Raw genomic sequence first — 19,332 nt, 5'->3', positions numbered from 1 at the left:
TTTTGCAAATACATTTACTATTTTCATATATGTTTATATACAAAATACAATTTGTCACTGCTTATGCATTTTTGTAAAGGTTAATTGGTTTACAATGTCAGTTATATATGTTCATAATATCACACTATTTTTTGCATCTAAAAGTATTGTGTAATATAAATCTTATGAATTGCTAATTCTTTTTAAGAATACTGAGTCAACACGAAAGGAGATTTCATCCTTTCAAATACCCAAAAAGGTTGTACCTGGAGGTGAAAGTTATAAAGAAGATGTTGTTGATTTGGATGATTTTCAGGATCCCCCACTTTCACAAAAGCACTCAATCACCAAAAAAATTAGGGTAATTCACCAAATTCACCTGTCAAGAAAAAGTTGAAGGAACAACTTAAAGGTGTAGATGGGCATACACCAAAAAGGACTCCTCCACCTCGTGCTGCTATGATGCCTTATGTGAAGACACCAATTTTCAAGTCGATTCAACCAAAATCTACATTAGCTTCAAACAGGAAAGACATAAACCGGTCAGCAAGTAAAAAATCTATTTCGGTTCAGTCACCTGCTCCGCCTTCTTTCAGTTCTGAAGATGAAGATTTTATTATTTCTAAAAAAGTATTTGAAAAGTTTCGTGATGAGGTAATTTGTGTTTAAGACTTGGGTATATTTTTTTTCATTTCTGATTGTTTTTATTTGAAATCAGGTTCGGCAAGAGTTGAATGTCATTCGTGACCTAGTAGCAACAAGGTGTGATCAGATAATGAATGCAATAAATGATAATAAGGTACAACAATTCTCATTTAAAGGAATAATTATTAAATACATTTGTTGTGTTAAATACATATACAACATATGTATTTGTATTTGAATAAATACATATGTAGTATGCAGTGCCTTTATATAGTGTAAATATGTATTTTTTAAATGTTAATATGTATAATCATATATACATATGCAGTGCCAATCTTACTTGTTAGTTTACTATTGATCTTGATATGTATTTATATTATTTTAACACGAAGAAACAAGATAAAGACAAAGAATCTGACAAGCCACAAATGGATGAAGCTAATAAGAATACATCACCCCATCAATTCACTCCAACATTTGTGCATGATTTTGATAAGAATTTTAAAGGCACATTGGTAAGTAAATTATGTACATTCATATGCATTTTTTAATACATTTAAAATTTATCACTTCATATAATAATTATACAGGTGGTCACTGTTTATATTTAAAAATAAGTTATTGAAGAGATCAAAGAAAATTCTAGTCCCAGTTTGATGGAGGTGTATAATAAGGAAAATGATGTTGTTCTGGTAATTTGTTGAATTTTTTTTTTTGTGATGTATATTTATATAGTTGAATATTATTATTTTTAATGTTTGATAGCTTATTTTATGAAAGGACAAAATTTATGTTGGTGTGCATGAAGCAAAAAAATGTATTTGATTCACCGGTATGCTGATTATATATATGTTGTATTTTTAGTTCTTGACACATGTTGCAGCTATTTAATTTTCTTCAACACGTTGTATAGAACACAAAACAGGTTGATGGAAGTATTAGTGAAGCACAAATCTCAGATTCTCAATTCACATTTTCAAGTGAGGTGCTTAGAAGCATTAATCTTGATTTCATACAACCCAATTTGGGAGTTCAAGATGAGTCAAAGGTATGTTGAATACGTGCATAGTTTGTATTTTTTTCTAATATTGTAATTTTATAAGGTCTTTGTACATTTTATACAGAACACAGAAGGTGTTGCAGAAATGATTGTAAATACATCAGCAAATAACGTGGAGAAACAAAACTTGGATGAACAAAATAAGACTCAAGTACACAGTCATGAAACAGTCTTTGAAGAAAGCAAAGCTGAACAAGATTTACCTGATTCCCAACTCACAACTCTTGACGAGTTTCTACCCAGTCTTAATGCGTATGTGAATTCTGGAAGAAGCATAATTGTACATTCATCGATAGATAAAGTAGAACAAACGCCTATGTATGTTTCAAGGATTAGACGACTATCTAGATTTAAGGAGTCACCATACACAATGAAATTTGGTTCAGCAGATGATTAGTACTTTAACATATTTTATATATTTACCAACTTTGTTTACTTTATATCTTATAAATGTAATTTCTGTATTTGTAATAATAAAGGGAACACAGAAGCGCAACAAAAAACATTCAATCAGAAGCATCCATTCGTATCTCATCCAATTAATGCTATAGAAGACACTAAGGTCACCACTAAGTTCTTGACATGACTTTCAGTGAACCTTCTTAAATATCATGCGAAGAGATATATAGGTTAAAACTTAATTAGATTATTCATTTATTTTTTCTGTTCAATATAAAGCATTATGTTTAATGAATAAACAGAAACCAAAAAGAGGAATATTATAAGAAGAACAAGTCCAACATACCAGTTATGAATTTTGGAGTTCTATCAGTTGAAGACAAGAATTGATTCTACATTATGGGTACTCCTGGCCAGTCATGGTCAGACGAGGTAAGTGATGTACTATTCTATTGATAATATGTATATTGAAATAAAACTTATTGCAGTGTTATATATTTATATTTGTAAATACTTATAATGATCTAATTTTAGGTACTTTTACTAATATTATTTTTATAATGCAGTAAATTAATATTTGTTTTTACTATTTGTGAAAGAAATTCAAGTATGATCCCAATAGCTCATATAAGTACAACACAGTAGACTGCAACTTTATGAACATTGTCAACAGTGTGTTAGCTGTGTATGCGTTGGATGATTCAACACTTAATGCTAGTGGAAAGGTATACCATTTGAATGAGTATATAAATGGATTTTGCATACATCTTACAGTGCCATGGCATACGGTTAATCATATTTTCATTCCTGTCAACGTAAAGGCCAAACATCATTGGGTTTTTGTTGTTTTATATTTCAATAATAGATGTATATACATATATGATTCATTGTCATCTGCTGTTCATGATGCTGTGGAGCTTGCTGAAATTGAAAAGTTAGCTGAGGTTATACCTTTACGTCTCGTGGCATATAAATTTTATGAGAAGGAGGGTATTGATATTGACAAACATCCAAATTATAAATTCAATGATAAGTTGGGTCTATTTGATGTTGCTTTTGTGGATGATTTGCCTCAACAACTAAGTGGCACCTTGTAAGTACTGAATATACATATTACTTGTATATATATATATATATATATATATATATATATATATATATATATATATATTATAACAGATACTTACTTATTGATAAATGTATTTGCAAGGATTGTGGTTTATATATGGTGACATATGTTGAGTGTCTTACTTTTGGTGAAGTTGTTTCATATGTTAACTTTGACCCAGATCTTCTTTACATGAGATATGCTTCACTTTTGTGGCATTATGGTTCGAGAAAAGAAGAAGAGAAGACACAAAGTGATGATGAAACACCAATGAGGCCTCCTAGTGAAATTTGGATAACAAAAGATATTGAAGTACATGATATTTGATGTGTATTTTGAGTTTGTTATATTTGACAACAGTTGACTTTAGGTGGACAAAGATTCAGTTGATTATTTATTAGGTTTCATATGTTACTTTAATGTTGAAAGTTGATATGTTAATATTTCTTTGTTGTAATATTTAGATTTTTGATGTTTAATCTTCTAAAATAGAATTTTTTTCGTGGTTAGTTTATGTAACTGTTTGCCATAAGTTGTTATGAATAGGTGTTTTTCCAGATTTGCATATGTATTCTACCAGTTATGCATATGTATTTGTCCAACTAATACATTTATATACATTTGTATTTTTACAAATTTATGTATGTATTTTTCCAGATTTGCATATGTCCATTCCAGTTTACATATGTATTTATGTCTAATGCATATGTATTTATTTAGAAATGTGTATGGTGCATATATATTTATGCACAATGAATATGTATATATGATTAACGCATATGTATTTTACACATCTGAATGTGCATTTTTTCAAAAACGCGTATGGTTCCCTTCTAATGTTATGTGTATGTATTTATGCATAATGCGTATGTATTTATGCATAATGCATATGTATATATGACAAACGCATATGTATTTTACAAGTCTGAATATGTATTTTTCTGCTATGCATATGTATATATATTTGTCTAATTAAATATATATGTATTTTACGAGATATGAATATGTATTTTACCAGATATGCATATGTATTTATGAGTTATCCATGTCTTTCCAATTATGCGTACATATCTATGAATAATGCATATGTATGTATAATTAATGCATAAGTTTTTTTAAAAAAGCATATGTATTTACAGTTCTGATTACGTAATTGATATGTCTTTATATGTATTTTTTAATTTTTTATTCATTAAATAAATGTATGTTACCAGTTATGCATATGTATTTGTCCAGCTAATACATATGTATACATATGTATTTTTCCAGATTTGCATATGTTCATTCCAGTTTACATATGTATTTAAGTCTAATGAATATGTATTTTTTCAAAAATGCGTATGGTGCATATGTATTTATGCATAATGAATATGTATATATGATTAACAGATATATATTTTACACATCTGAATGTACATTTTTCTAGAAAATGTGTATAGCTCCCTTTTAATGTTATGCGTATGTATTTATGCATAATGCATACGTATATATGATTAACGCATATGTATTTATGCATAATGCATATGTATTTATGCATAATGCATATGTATATATGAAAAATGCATATGTATTTTACAAGTCTGAATATGTATTTTTCTATTATGCATATGTATATATATCTGTCCAGTTAAATACACATTTATTTTACCAGATATGCATATGTATTTTATCAGATATGCATATGTATTTATGAGTTATCCACATATTTTTTCTCAATTATGCGTATATATCTATGAATAATGCATATGTATGTATGATTAACGCATAAGTTTTTTTTTTTTTTTAAATATATGTATTTACAGTTTTGATTAAATAATTGATATGTCTTTATATGTATTTTTTAATTTTTTACTTACTACATAAATGTATGTTAAGTTATTCTTAGTTTTTGTAGATGGGCATAGGTACTTATTAATTCTTATATGTATTATTTCAGATTATAAATTTTGCATGTGTAGTTTTCAGTGTCTTAGGTATAAATCAATGATGTTATATGTCTTGTACAATATATTCATAATGAATTAAACTAAGCAAGTTCGGTAAAATAATTGCAACAATTTAACTATAACAAGTTCAATAACATCAAACATTTGTTTCAAAATTTAGAATCACATAATTCTCAATGAAAAAGTATACAATGCCTCCTGTCTGTTTTCGCAGTCCATCTATCAAACATCAATCTAACTTCCTCTAGAAAATTGTATATTGGTAGTTCTTTAGCCGATACCAGTGCAGTATTAATTGACTCAGCAATATTTGATGTCAAAGTCCATTCCCTATGAACTAATGCATATGACTTAACCCACTTATCGTATCCCACCAATTCCAAGTCTTCACTCTAACATCAACTGCTTCTACTTTGTCAATTAACTTGTGAAATTCGGACTTTGAATATGATTTTGCAATGGTATAGAAGATCTCTGATAATGCATCATATGACTTTCTATTTTTTTTTTTCATATTTCCCCATAGATGCCACATACATGCATAATGTGGTACATGATTGTACACATCACCAACAGTTTTTATGATGCTTGCATTACAATTAGAAACTACATACATATATTTTCTTTCACTGTAGCTTCCTTCAGATTATCAAAGAATCAAGTTAAAGATGAATCATTTTCAGAATCAAGTACATCATATGCCAAAGAAAATATATGGCCTGCATATGAAAAAAATACACATAAATTTAACTGCCAGTGAATACATAAACATACTACATATGTATATTATAAATACATATAGCTGGAAGCATATATAAAGTCAAATAAATTTCTAGTATATCTTACCAGCTCCATCCATGGTACAAGCAGCAACAAAAGTATCAGTGTACTACCCTCTAAAATGACTTGCATCCACAACTATGACAGGTCTACAATGTTCGATTCCTTTGATGAAGGAAGTAAGAGCTACGAATACATATAAAAACTCATTATCTTCATGTTTTTTTATTTTTATATGTGAACCTGGATAACTAGTATTCAACACATGTATGTATGCAGGTAGTTTCCCCCATGATGCTTACGATTTCCCTCTTAACTCTTCTAGTGCTTGTTCCTTAGCTCGCCAACACATAATATATGTCAAATTCATAACCAGGTTTTCCTTCATGTCACTTTTGATTTCAGTTGCTCTGTAGTTTTGCTTGTGGCGTTTTAACTTTGGTTTGACTATCCCGCCAATCAACTTACTTGTAGCATACAACTTAGGATAAATCTTATCTTTGATCGGACATGTATGTTCTGATAAAAATTCTCTAACACTAAACATTCCAGATTTGTCAATACCAAATGCACGAAATAAAAAATCACAATTAAGAGATCTGCACAATAATGTATAACTGCAAATAAAAAAATTACATATGGTCAAATACAAATAACCAACATGAAAAAATGAAATTAAATGCATAACACACCTACTAGGTTTTACTTGATCTTACAGATCGTGATTGAAACTTTTCCCAAATTGCATAATCTTTCATCACCGATTTTAAAATATTTTTCGAGACATAAATCTTTTTCAGCTCAATATGTTTATGATGTGGGTCCGAGATAATCACTTCAGTTATATCCATTTCAAGTACATTCAAACATTCTTCTGAAGTAGGAACTATTAAAGCTCTTTCAGTAGTTATATTTACCACTTTACGCACAGTAACAGACAGATTTATACTTTTAGCATTACACAATGATGAACTTACAAATGTGCTGAAAGTATCACTTTTCAAAACACTTACATACAAAGGCAAACTACACATATCCTTTATCTCTTTTTTCTGAATAATATAGACCTTCAATCCCATATTATTATGTATACATATTTGTCCTGCAATATCTGTTAATTGATATTCAATTTGAATGCATTTGCAGGTCAAATCTACATTAATGTGAGAAGACAGTAGTGTGTAGAGTTGGTTATACGAAGCATTTATGCTTAACAATATAGCATCACTGATGTAATCTTCATATTTTTGTTCATATGCCCATCTACCAGAGTGCTTACCAAGAACAGGTATGCTTCCCATCGTTAATCTCCAGAACACTACAAAATAGTAAAAATAAAATTAATTATCAAATACATACTATATACAATAACTCATTCGTATATACAAAACTGCAAAACGAATTCCAACAAAAATGAATTTTTTATTCGAATACTACTTATCCTCGACTAAAATTCAAATTTAACGTATAATAATTGTATCTCAATTTTTAAATTACATAACGAGAAGGAAAACTTTGAATTGGAAAAAAAATCCGCTCAAACCATTGTATTTGAGAACTGATCAAATTCATATACGATCTCACCTTTTGAATTCTACGACTATTACGCATTATTGTTACAGTTTTTTCTGCAATTTTCATAATTTTATTTTATTAAATTCACAAACAGAATCAAGTTTATTTATCGATACCTGTATTTGTAGCGTTGTCTTTTCAAATTTTTCTTTAAAATTTTAGACGATCATCAATAATACTGGAAGCATTCTGTTTTTCAAAATTGTTTTAAGTTGCTGATTATGGAAAACGTTTTTGAATTTTGAATTATGTTGCTGTAAAATAATGGTTGTGATTAAAATAGAGTCATATAAGGAAAAGAAATTTGTATAATTAAATGTACCATGAATTAAGGGACAGTTTCTTCCTTTATTTAACTCTAAAGTTAAATTAGGAACTGTTATCATATTTGTATATGTATTTATATATCAATATTTTACTTAAATACAGAATACAAATTGTTATTTTTTGTAATTTTAAAATTATTGCTATAAAAGTTATAATTAAGATTATAGAGTTGCTAGTTATGAAATTATCCATTTAGATTACAGATTTAACAATTCGCGCTCGGTATACAATACAAGTAAAATTTGTTGGCGTTAACCTAAATGTCAGCCCAGTAAGCAATTGCCAAGACTGGGCGTTCTTAAAAAACCAGTCAGTAAGCTGCTCCGATTATCGGCGACATCTCTATTTTGTCTCTAGAGTTTTATCTAGGGGTGGGCGTTCGGTCGGTTCGGTCTAATTGTTTAGTATCGATTCGGTTTATTGGTTTTCGGATTGACAAAAATGACATCCATAACCAAACCGAAATAAATTCGGTTTGGTTCGGATTTTACAAATTCGGTTCGGTTATTTCGGTTTAAAATATTAAAGTAGTTAGCCTCTCTTTTTCATAACTGAGCATTTAAAATTGATGAATTTTTTTAGAAAAATTATTTTTTTCAAAGCTGTTTTTATTCCCAAATATAAATAATTATAAATAACTCAACATGGATGAAACGAATTGAAATAATCATAAGCTTAACATTATACATAACGTCATTTAATCATTACATATAATATAACCTTGCATAAATAGTCTACAAAACTACACAAAACTCGTAAAAATAGTCCATAAAACAGTCCAAAGTCACCAAAATAGTCCATAAAATATTTGAGTCACTGAAACAATCCATAAACAGTCTGCGGCGTATGCAAATTTGCTGTTAAATGTTAATTGTGAATGTGAATTACTAAATATTATATATATATAACATAATATTATGTTATATATATATAATATTATATAATATTATATATTATATATATATATATATATATAATATATATATTATTTATTTATTTATAAAATTTCGGTTTTTCAGTTTAAACTGAATTTTTTTTTTAAACCAAAAATCAAAATTTTAAAATTACAACCCAAATTCGATTCAAAAAATTAAAAAATCAAAACCAAAATTAATTTTAATTTAATTTTTTAATTTTTTTGATTTAAACCAAAATATGTCCACGATAGTTTTATCCACATCTCAGCCTCGTGGATTATCTGAATCAACGACCAGCAAAAAGAACCCCTCTGCTCTTTCATCTTCTCCATAGATTTACATAGTGAATTTAGAGCTAATACTAAATCTGATTAATCGATCAATTAACACGTCTTAATCCAAAAATTGTTGAGCTTTTGTTGTATAAATTGTGATTTATTAGGTATTATACCTATTTATATTTTAACTTATATACATATGGTTAGTGTTTGATTTGAGATTTGTAATTCAAATCACGAAAAAAGAAAAAGGATGGGATTCATAATGAAATTTGCGGAGAACTTGATATTGAAATTAATGGAGGATCCGAAGGAGAGGAATAGGAAGTTTAGGGAGCATGTTTATGCAACGGAAAGGACCAAGAAAACATTGGAGATGTGGAGCTATCCAATTCGTCCCTATGATTTCTGGACATTTGATAGGCATAATGCTTAGTTATTTTGGGACCCTCAAATCAGCCAAGTTCCCGGCCGTCGAGATCCCGATGAAGACCTCCTTAATGATAGTTCCTCCTCCTAAGCTTTGGTAAGAATTTGATTTTATACCTTCCTACACCTTTTTGTTATAGAAATTCACAACTTTGTGATTGATTTTTTGACGGTCTGTGTGATTGCTTGCTGATTCTGGTTTAGCATAGGTGATGCTAATCTGATATAGTAACCCACTTGCTTGTAACTTACAACACTCTTCGTGAAGTTTTAAAATGTTAAATAAATATATACATTATATTTGAAAAAAGTTATAAATTTCTCACTTTAATATGTAAAGAGAAACGGAGAGCAAGATGTTCATCTGAGTTTTGGAGGAAAATTATGATCGAGATATGCAGTAAAATTTTAGAAGGAAATAGGATCAAAGGTTTGCCCTGAGAACGGAAGCCAATGCAATAACGAATAGAGTTTGCATTAGTTGGTGAGTTGCAGAAAATTTTATGTTAGTATTAAATATTCTTAAAAAATTAACATCATAAATATTAACGAGCCTGAGATAGAAAAGTCACTCTACCCCCAGAACCCACTTACGAATTACACTAGGTATATTGTTGTTGCATGAGATATTATGAATTACACCAGGTATGTTGTTGTTGCTTGAGATAATAAAGAAAGTGACACAGTTCGGTTTAGCCTCTTTGAACCACATTACCTCTGGTTCTAGGACTTGTCCTCTTGACCAGATCGAACTCTCAAGTCTCAAGTAAGCTAAGCTGACCCCTATTTATTTTTTATCTCAAGCCCGTTTGAGCGATTTGTGAGATATTCGATAAAAATAAAAGTATCCTTTTCTGCAACTTACCAAGTCAGGCAAGATGTGTTTCCTCATTTCATCTTTTTTCCCCATTTTCCACTAATATCTTCTTGCATCTTACAAATATTTATCATATTTTTCTCCTGCAAACTTACCAAGCGAAATCTTGATGCAGTCACCCTCACAATTCTTTGGAACACGGGGAATTTATAAGATCAGCCAGTCTTGAAAAGGTTCTTTGAGTTAGTCACTCATGATTTATTCATTGGCATTCCTTTAGATGTATGTGTTGACAACCATTCTGGTCATAGCTTGGTCCTCCGATGATATTGAAATAACTAGTGACAATAACATACCAGGTATATTCCCACCAAGTGGGGTTTGGAGAGGGTAAGTGTATGCAGTCCATACCACTACCTCAGAGGTGAGATAGAGAAGTTGTTTCCGATAGAACTAGATAAAACATCTAGAAAAGGAATAGTAAAAGGATAAGATACAATGGAAATTACCACATCCAGTAATACCACAAACAAGACTCACCAAGTGATACAACAAGCAATACACCATTTTGAAATAATACTAGTACTATAACTACTAACACGGATAACAAAGTCCTCCTACCTACTAGAACTAGCGCACTCGTTTCTACTATTCTTCTATCCTAATCTGCTTCCTCCACACCTTTCTATCTAGGGTCATATGCTCGGTGAGCTGAAGTTGCTTCATGTCATGTCTAATCACCTCTCTTTAATATTTCTTCGGTCTACCTCTACCTCGATCGAATCCATTCCCAGCCAACCTCTCACACCTCCACACTGGGGCATTTGTACCCCTCCTCATTACATGTCCGAACCATCTCAACTTCGTTTCCCTCATTTGGCTTCCACCGAAGCCACACTCCCAACGTATCTCAAATAACTTCATTTCTAATCCCATCTTTATTAGTACACCCACACATCCACCGTAGTATTCTCATCTCCGCCATCATCATCTTTTGGATTTGAGACTTCTTGACAAGCCAACACTCCGCCCCATACAACGAAGCCAGTCTAACCACCATTCTGTAGAACTTGCTTTTGAATTTGGGAGGTACCTTTTTATCACTTACACAAGATTCCGGAAGCGAGCCTCCATTTGAATAAAATCAAATCAAAATGTGGACAAGAAGGGAGAGTGGATCTTTTCAACTCAAGATTATATCTGTCTATTCCTTTACTTTCCTCTAGGCTCTATCCCATGTATAAATGACGGTAGTCTAATCTCAAAGTCCAAATCTTTTCAACCTATTTCTATCTCCAGTTAATATACGTAAGCCAGTGTTAAGCAAGGAGGCACTACATCAATACTCAACTACGAATTTTCTGTGATTCAACCGTAAATTCCTCCCTGAATAAATCTTTCAAAGCACTGTTGAGTGTAGTTATTTTTACTTGCATAGTATCACTGTCTTCACTCTCCGTTCGGTACTCCTAGTTGTTATAGACATAAGAGGTATGATTTCAAGAACATGCGAATTTTGCAAGTTCGTGCTTTCCAATAGGCAGTTCTGATTTGACAAGTGATTTATTTAGACATGCATGATTACATAAATAGCAGACATGTTATATTTTAAAACTTAACTTTGTATATTTGTTTTACAAGAAAAATTATTGAAACTAATTCGTCCTATAGGATAAATCAGACAAGTCATCAATACATTAGCTAATTGTGCATGCTCTGTGACGTAACTAGTCAAATATATTACTATTATATATAAGAGAGGATCTTGATTTTGGTAGTCCTCACAAGGACTTTTTTGATATTTTAATTTTTTTTGTAAAAGAAAATTATTACACATGGCTATTAATAGTATCTTTTTATTACATATTTTCATTTTCACCCTTATTCTTTTTGTTAAAACTATTCCACTTGATTTTTATAATTGGCTTTTTTTTGCCACTTGTTGGATGATTATTTTAAATCAACAATCACTTTAACTCAAAAAATTACTTGTTAAACCTCCCTTCATCACTTGTTAGATAATTAGTTAAACCTCCCTTTATTTTAAATCAACAATTACTTTAACTCAAAAAATATTCAAGCCAACTTTTAATCCAAAATAAAAATTTGCAATGATTTTCAACAACAACCTCATACATAGTTCTTTTGATATTATTCAGTTCTCAAAATATATAATTAAAATGGGACAAAAAATAGACATGATAAGTAGTAGTTTAATTATCATTTAATATTCTTATAGATCATTTTTTAGTTAATTTATATAAAATCACTAAATTAAGGTTATAATTATTATAGTATAAACTTGAAATCATTGATTTTGTTTTAGATGATTATATCGATGAAAAAAATTATTTTGCAAAATTATTGCCTCTAAAATTATGTGCGAAGTTAAAGCTCGACAAAAATCAAAATAAATTTATTTTTAGCTATAACTAAGAAATTACATACTAGCAAATTTATAAAAGTATCAATATTTTTTTTATTTATGATCTTCATCGAGCGTAATTATTAAAGATTTTAAATCATGTCATTATATAAATATCGAGTGACTTGTAACCTTTTGATATATTTTAATTCTCTGGTAATACTTTTCCTCACAAATAATATTTTATTTAAAATTATGCAATTATGTCATTAATAGCTTTAATAATTATAAAAACTTATCAACATGACTTATTTAACATATCATTTGATTATACAGATTATAAAGTGAAAATATATATATAATACAAATTATAGTTTTAAATTAAAATTATTATTTTTATACTTCGAGTTTAGGCCCGGGCTTAGCACAGGCCTCGTGAAACTAGCATATATATATATAGAGAGAGAGAGAGAGAGAGAGAAGATTGAGTAGATGGGACAAGCAAGGGTATTCTTGTCATTTCAAAAAAGAAAAGTGCATTGTTTTCTTATTTTGTAAGCCTTAAAGTTTGTGCATTACTTTTTAATGAGAAAAAAAAAAATCAAACCTCTTTTTTTAAATGACAATTTTATCCCAAAATTGTATAATATCTCACGTGGATCCCACAGTTTCCTTCACAACTTTCTATAAACATTTTTGTTGATTCTAATACACAATACTCATATCTATTCTCTTCTATAAGTGGTGAAATTTAATTTAATTTTATTCAAATAATTTTTTTTGAATTTTAGTTTATTACTTTTTTTTATATAGAAAGTGAGTTTAAGGACGACCAAGGGTATATTTGTAGTTTAGTAGCAAATAAAGGGAAAAAGTTAATATTCTTTATATTAAGTGACAAGTTTATTGTGGAAGACATAAAAAGCCATGTTTCTTGCGTTATCAATTAACCATTGCACCGTTTCATTTACTATTCAAGTTTTCTCTAAAATTGATTATTTATGTTATGTTATGGTATTATAGATCTATATATTTTTGTAATGATGAAAAATAATTAGGATAAACAATACTCCCATTATTATTATTTATTTGTTATTTTTCTACTATATAGAAAAGCCACCAAGAGGACGGCCAAAGGCATTTTCGTACAAAAATAAAAAATTTAGCTTAAAGCAGGTGTACATTATGCTTTGAGAACAGTCAAATGACGAAAAACCCAACTAACTTTGATGTAATTACTAATGTGCCATACCAGTTTACCACTCACATGTCAATCACATTATGATCAAAATCCTTTGGCAATTCTCAAGATCTGAGCCCTCCTCCTTGCTACTCCATTTATTAAAGTACCCACCATTAACATTCAATTTCATTTTTTTTTAATTTTATTTTGCTACTTTCATTTAAAGTAGATTAAAGGATCGTTTAGTACGTAAACTAAATTATTTCAAAGTCATAATTTTAATTCGTAGGCTATTTTATATCATATGGAAGATGATATAAAATAATTTCATGATTGATATCATCATCTTTAATTATATGCATTCGCCTTAATAAGTTTTAAAATTTATAACATTTCAATTTGAGGTTGATACATATAATTAAGGAGATGAAAAATTTTATATGATTAACTTAACTATCTAATAGATGAATAAAAATATGTGTAAACCAAAGTTTTTTAAAAATTTGAATCAAAAGTGTCAATTGAAACACTTTATTAGAAGTTGAGGTTGGGCATATATTTTATGGTGTTAAACATGTCATGCAGAATTTGAAAAAAAGATATACAAAAATAAAAAATAATCATTCTTTTTTTAAAAAAAAAAAAATATATACTTGAATTGGAATAAGGGGAATAATTTTAAATAGAAATTATATTTAATTTGAAATTCGTTTCATTTAAACATTAAAATTTAATTTATATATGTAAACAAAAATAAATTCGATTTTTTTCCAAACTTAACCTAATTAAAATTTGATAGAGAAGAAGTATATTTGGATTCAATTTACATCACTGACAATGTAATTCTTTAACATTTAAATTAACCAAATCAAAGTTTTATCAATTGAGTAGATTGCTTGAGTTTCTCAAATTACCAACTAATTCATCATATTGCTATACGTTCTTTTGTCTCAAACAGGAAAGAGACAGAATTTCTTTTTATAATAATTTTTATTGATATACTATACCGACAAATTTGAGTTTCCATAAGCTTTATGTTCATAGGCAAACGTACTTTATACTTCAAATCTATTGTACAAAGTTTTTTTGGTCTAATGCTTCTTATTTTGATTTTGAATTAAGAGAATTGTTTATTGATGTTAGAAAAACTATCAAGTAAATAATTTTATTCGTTTCAGATTTACACCTCAAAATACTCATAGCAAATAAAAATTATTTCAAAATCCTTCCTATTGGGCTCGTGCTAAGCACGGGCATACGTATCTAGTAATAAAAATAAAAGTGAAAAGTCAGTGAGACAGTCTGTCAATGAACCTAAGGACACATCCAAGACAGAATTTCAGGTTAGCATAAGCCTTCTTCATTTTAAGGAGGATGATCACTTTAGTGGTTTGTTTTCCTTCAATTGTGAAGAGTCATGAGAGAAAAGTGTGACTTGCACTCTACATTTCCATTAAATGTGGATGGAAATTTGGTCAGACAAGCCGATCCGAAAAAAAAGTTAATTCAAGACCAAAATGGATTAGACTGGTGCATTTGGCAAAAACAAAACATCTTCCATGAAAAGTCTTTTCATTTACCTCCATTAAGGCTGGAGGATGCTGCCCTACAGAAAAGGGGAACTCTGGGGTTATTAAGAAAAGGGAGCTCTAGGAGTTTGCTAGTGTGCCTAGTCAACTTTTTCTATTTATGCATCATACTTCAATTTCTTTATCAATGGGATACTCTAGTTTGTTGTAGCCACATACTCGCTTGTGTCAACTTGTAGTGTCCTGTTTGTACTCAAATTTCTATATCAACTGAAGATATCTCTATATATGATTGTTTTATAGCCGTATCTCTCAACTTTCCGGTTTGCATCATTCTCACTATAAATATTCAGAACACCAGTATGCGGGAATAGAACAGGAACTCCATCAATTGCTTTGTTATATACAGTTTAGTCAAGGACGCGAGAATCAGTATGGCCAGAAAATGTATGACAAAAAGGCCGAGTCTAACTCAATCCTTTCTCCGATAATATCAGTTTTTGTGCCTATTTGAGCTCACCTCAACTATTTTACATGGTACATGTATCCTCCCACTAGTACAGGTATTCAGTAACTCTGCAAACCAAAAATTTACTGTATAGACAGCAACCGCCTGATCTTCTTCATTGACCTTGGAACAAACTTTAGGAGTTTGAGTCTACCTCGATAATATTAGGGACAGTTTATTGCTTTTCTGCTCATTAAATTTTTATGGTGACATTGTCATGACATAGAACATGTAATTTGTCGCTGCAGTAGATTTTGCTGCGCTTCTCTTATGAAATGAGTTCATATGTTGTTTCACGTGCAGTGTAGGCTGAAGAGGTTGCTGAAGAAGATGGAAGTTTTTCTACACCAATGGCTGATGTAATATCTAGTTTCTGAACATGAATATCATAGCTGGCTAGGAGATCGAATAATTTGTATGAATATTGGTACTTCATCTACGCTGATGAAACGAAACCTGCTGTTGAGTTTATGGTTTTGAACTCCCAAATTTGAAGAACCGGATGTCTCTCTATGCTGTATGTCTAAGACAGCGACGTAGAAAGCCAATGATGTAAAGAGGACAGGTTGCGTGATGTAGAAATTGCTCAAAATACCTGTCATTATATCATTTATCGGAAATTATTATACTCCCCCTGTCTTTATTTACTTGCCAGCTTTTTAAATTGTACACCTCTTAAGAAAATGATTAATTAAAAGGTAATTTGATTAAATTATCCTATTATCTTTTCACATTTATTACTCAGCATTAATTTTGTGAAACGAAAAAGGGACAAATATATCCTCAACCTATAATCAATGGAGTGTATATATCTTTCGTCATGCTTTGAGTACACATACGTCCCTATCATTAATGAAATGGTACGTATGTAGCTTTCACACTAACGGCAGGGGATATGTATATCCAAAGTTTGACGAAGGGTATATATGTATAATTTATCATAGTTTGGGGGTATATTTGTTCCCTTTTTTTTTTTTCAAAATAATTAACTCAAACCTACCATCCGACCCAATAAATCCATCGAATTCGATTTCAAACCAACTCGACCTGATCTCTATTTTTTTACGGAAAAAGGGTCTAATATACCCTTCAACTGTTGAAAATGGTACACAAATACCCTCCTTCCACCTTTAGGCTCAAAACTACCCTTCCATCCATCGATTTGGCTCAAAAATACCCTTAATGTATTAGAAATGGCTCAAAAATGCCCTTCTTCCTCTATTGGTTCAAAAATACTCCTCCATCCACCTATTTGGATTAAAAATGCCCTTAACATTAAATTTAAGTCCAAAAATGTCTCCTCCTTTTAACAAATTCTGATGTGAAATATAATTTTATTTAAATTAAATACATGACATTATTTTTATTGGTCCACATGTAATTAGACTCAAATTCATTCACAATTTAATGGTCCTCTTTTCACTAATTTTTTTAGTTATATATAAAAATTTTAAAAGCATTAATTAATGTTTAAGTGCAAAATTAGAAAAGAATTCCTTAAATAGGATAATTAGCAAAGGGCAAATACCCTCATAGTTAATGATTATCTATGTGTGCTCAAATATTAGAAAACATAGTTTAGGTAAAATTTTGAAGACTTTTAGTTCTTTTTAGGTTTTGAACTTTTTATATTAAAAAAAAAAACTTGAAAGTAATTTAAGTTAATTTAATTTAGGTAAGAATGCATAATATTTTACACTTCTATCCTTCTCCAACATGAAACCATAAAAATAGTAATAATACAAAGAAAAATAGTAATGATATATATATATATATATATATATATATATTAAAAGGTAATTAAAAAAACACCCCTACGTGAAACCAAAAAAAAAAAAATTTTTTTTTTTTAAAAACATTCTCCCTTAGAAGACTTTACAATAGATAAAATCATTTAATCTTTTTCCTTATATATATTAAAATGTAATTAAAAAAAACAACCCTACGTGAAACCAAAAAAAAAAATAATTTCTTTTTAAAAAAACATTCTCCCTTAGAAGACTTTACAATAGATAAAATCATTTAATCTTTTTCTTTTAATTTTTATTTTATTAAATAAATATATAGAATGGAATTAAGAGTACTAAAATATATAAATATGAAACCCGAAATATATAGGAAAATTAAGAATCCTAAAATATATGGAAGGAAATTAAGAGTCCTAAAATAGAAAAAATATATTTCTTGAAAAAATAAAAATTACCATAAATATTGCTATTATGATGTACCATAAATTACTTGATAACTTGGTACCAACCTAAAACTAAAAAAATAATAATTAAAAGAACCCCCCTCCCCCCGACGTAAAACCCACAAAAAATATATAATAATAAAAAATTATAATTAAAAACCCCCAGAAATAATATAATAATAAAAAGTTGTAATTAAAAAAATTCTAAAATAATATAATAATAAAATAAATTGTAACTAAAAAAAAGCTCACCACTACGTGAAACCAAAAAAATAATATACTAATTAATGCATATCTATTCCACCAAAAAATATATAATATCATAATTAAAAAATTGTAATTACAAAAAAAAATTACCCCTACGTGAAACAAAAAAAAAATAATATAATATAAAAGAGGAGACATTTTTGGACTTAAATTTAATGTTAAGGGCATTTTTGATCCAAATAGGTTGATGGAGGGGTATTTTTGAACCAATAGAGGAAGAAGGACATTTTTGAGCCATTTTTAATACATTAAGGGTATTTTTGAGCCAAATAGATGGATGAAAGGGTATTTTTTAGCCTAAAGGTAGAAGGAGGGTATTTGTGTACCATTTTCAATAGTTGAAGGGTATATTAGACCCTTTTTCGATTTTTTTATACTAAATTTGATACTTCCTCTATTTTTTTATTAAATGTGAATCTAATCAAATTGGAGTGATTGATCGTCGTTGTTAAGTTGTTGTTTGCTGGTTTGAGGGAGTGGGGATTTGGTCAGAGGTGGCCGAAGCTAGCGGTGGGGTGATAATTCATCGATGGGATATTTTTGGTTCAAAAAAGATGGTGGCTATGTTGCGTGATCGGTGGTGGGTAGTATTTTTCTAACGAAATTTTGCTAGAAATTAAAACGTGAGGGAGTCAATTTATTTGGTGTTGTTTTTGGATGTTATGAGTTAATGTTTTTTTTTTAAAAAAAAATTGATAGTAGTGAATGTTACTGTATCGTGTGTATATACCGATTTAGGGGTGAAAAAAATGCATCTATTAGATAGAAGTCTCTTGAATTTTAATTGGGATCGAATCGGGTAGTAGGTTTGTGTTAATTATTTAAAATTAAAAAATAAAAATAAAAATAGAACAAATATACCCCCGAGCTATGATAAATGGTACGTATATACCCTTCGTTATACTTTGGGTAAACATATGCCCCTGCCGTTAGTGTGAGGGGCATGTATGTATCATTCATTAACGGTAGAACATATGTGTACCAAAGTATGACGGAGGGTGTATACGTACCATTTATCATAGTTCGAAG

At 29.4% G+C, this 19,332-nt stretch overlaps 1 long non-coding RNA gene across 1 annotated transcript; it reads left to right on the top strand.

The window, feature by feature from the left end:
• Window positions 1-8,964: 8,964 nt before the first annotated feature.
• LOC107848618 lies at window positions 8,965-16,473 on the top strand. The gene is made up of 2 exons (XR_001668121.2): window positions 8,965-9,540; window positions 16,149-16,473. It is a non-coding gene; the product is annotated as an uncharacterized LOC107848618 (long non-coding RNA).
• The last annotated feature ends 2,859 nt before the right edge of the window (window positions 16,474-19,332 follow it).

The sequence above is a fragment of the Capsicum annuum genome, chromosome 11 (assembly GCF_002878395.1).
Source record: "Capsicum annuum cultivar UCD-10X-F1 chromosome 11, UCD10Xv1.1, whole genome shotgun sequence".
In the NCBI taxonomy this organism is placed as follows: Eukaryota; Viridiplantae; Streptophyta; class Magnoliopsida; order Solanales; family Solanaceae; genus Capsicum; species Capsicum annuum.
Note: the sequence above shows the minus strand (reverse complement) of the source record. Positions and strands in the feature narration are given on the sequence as shown.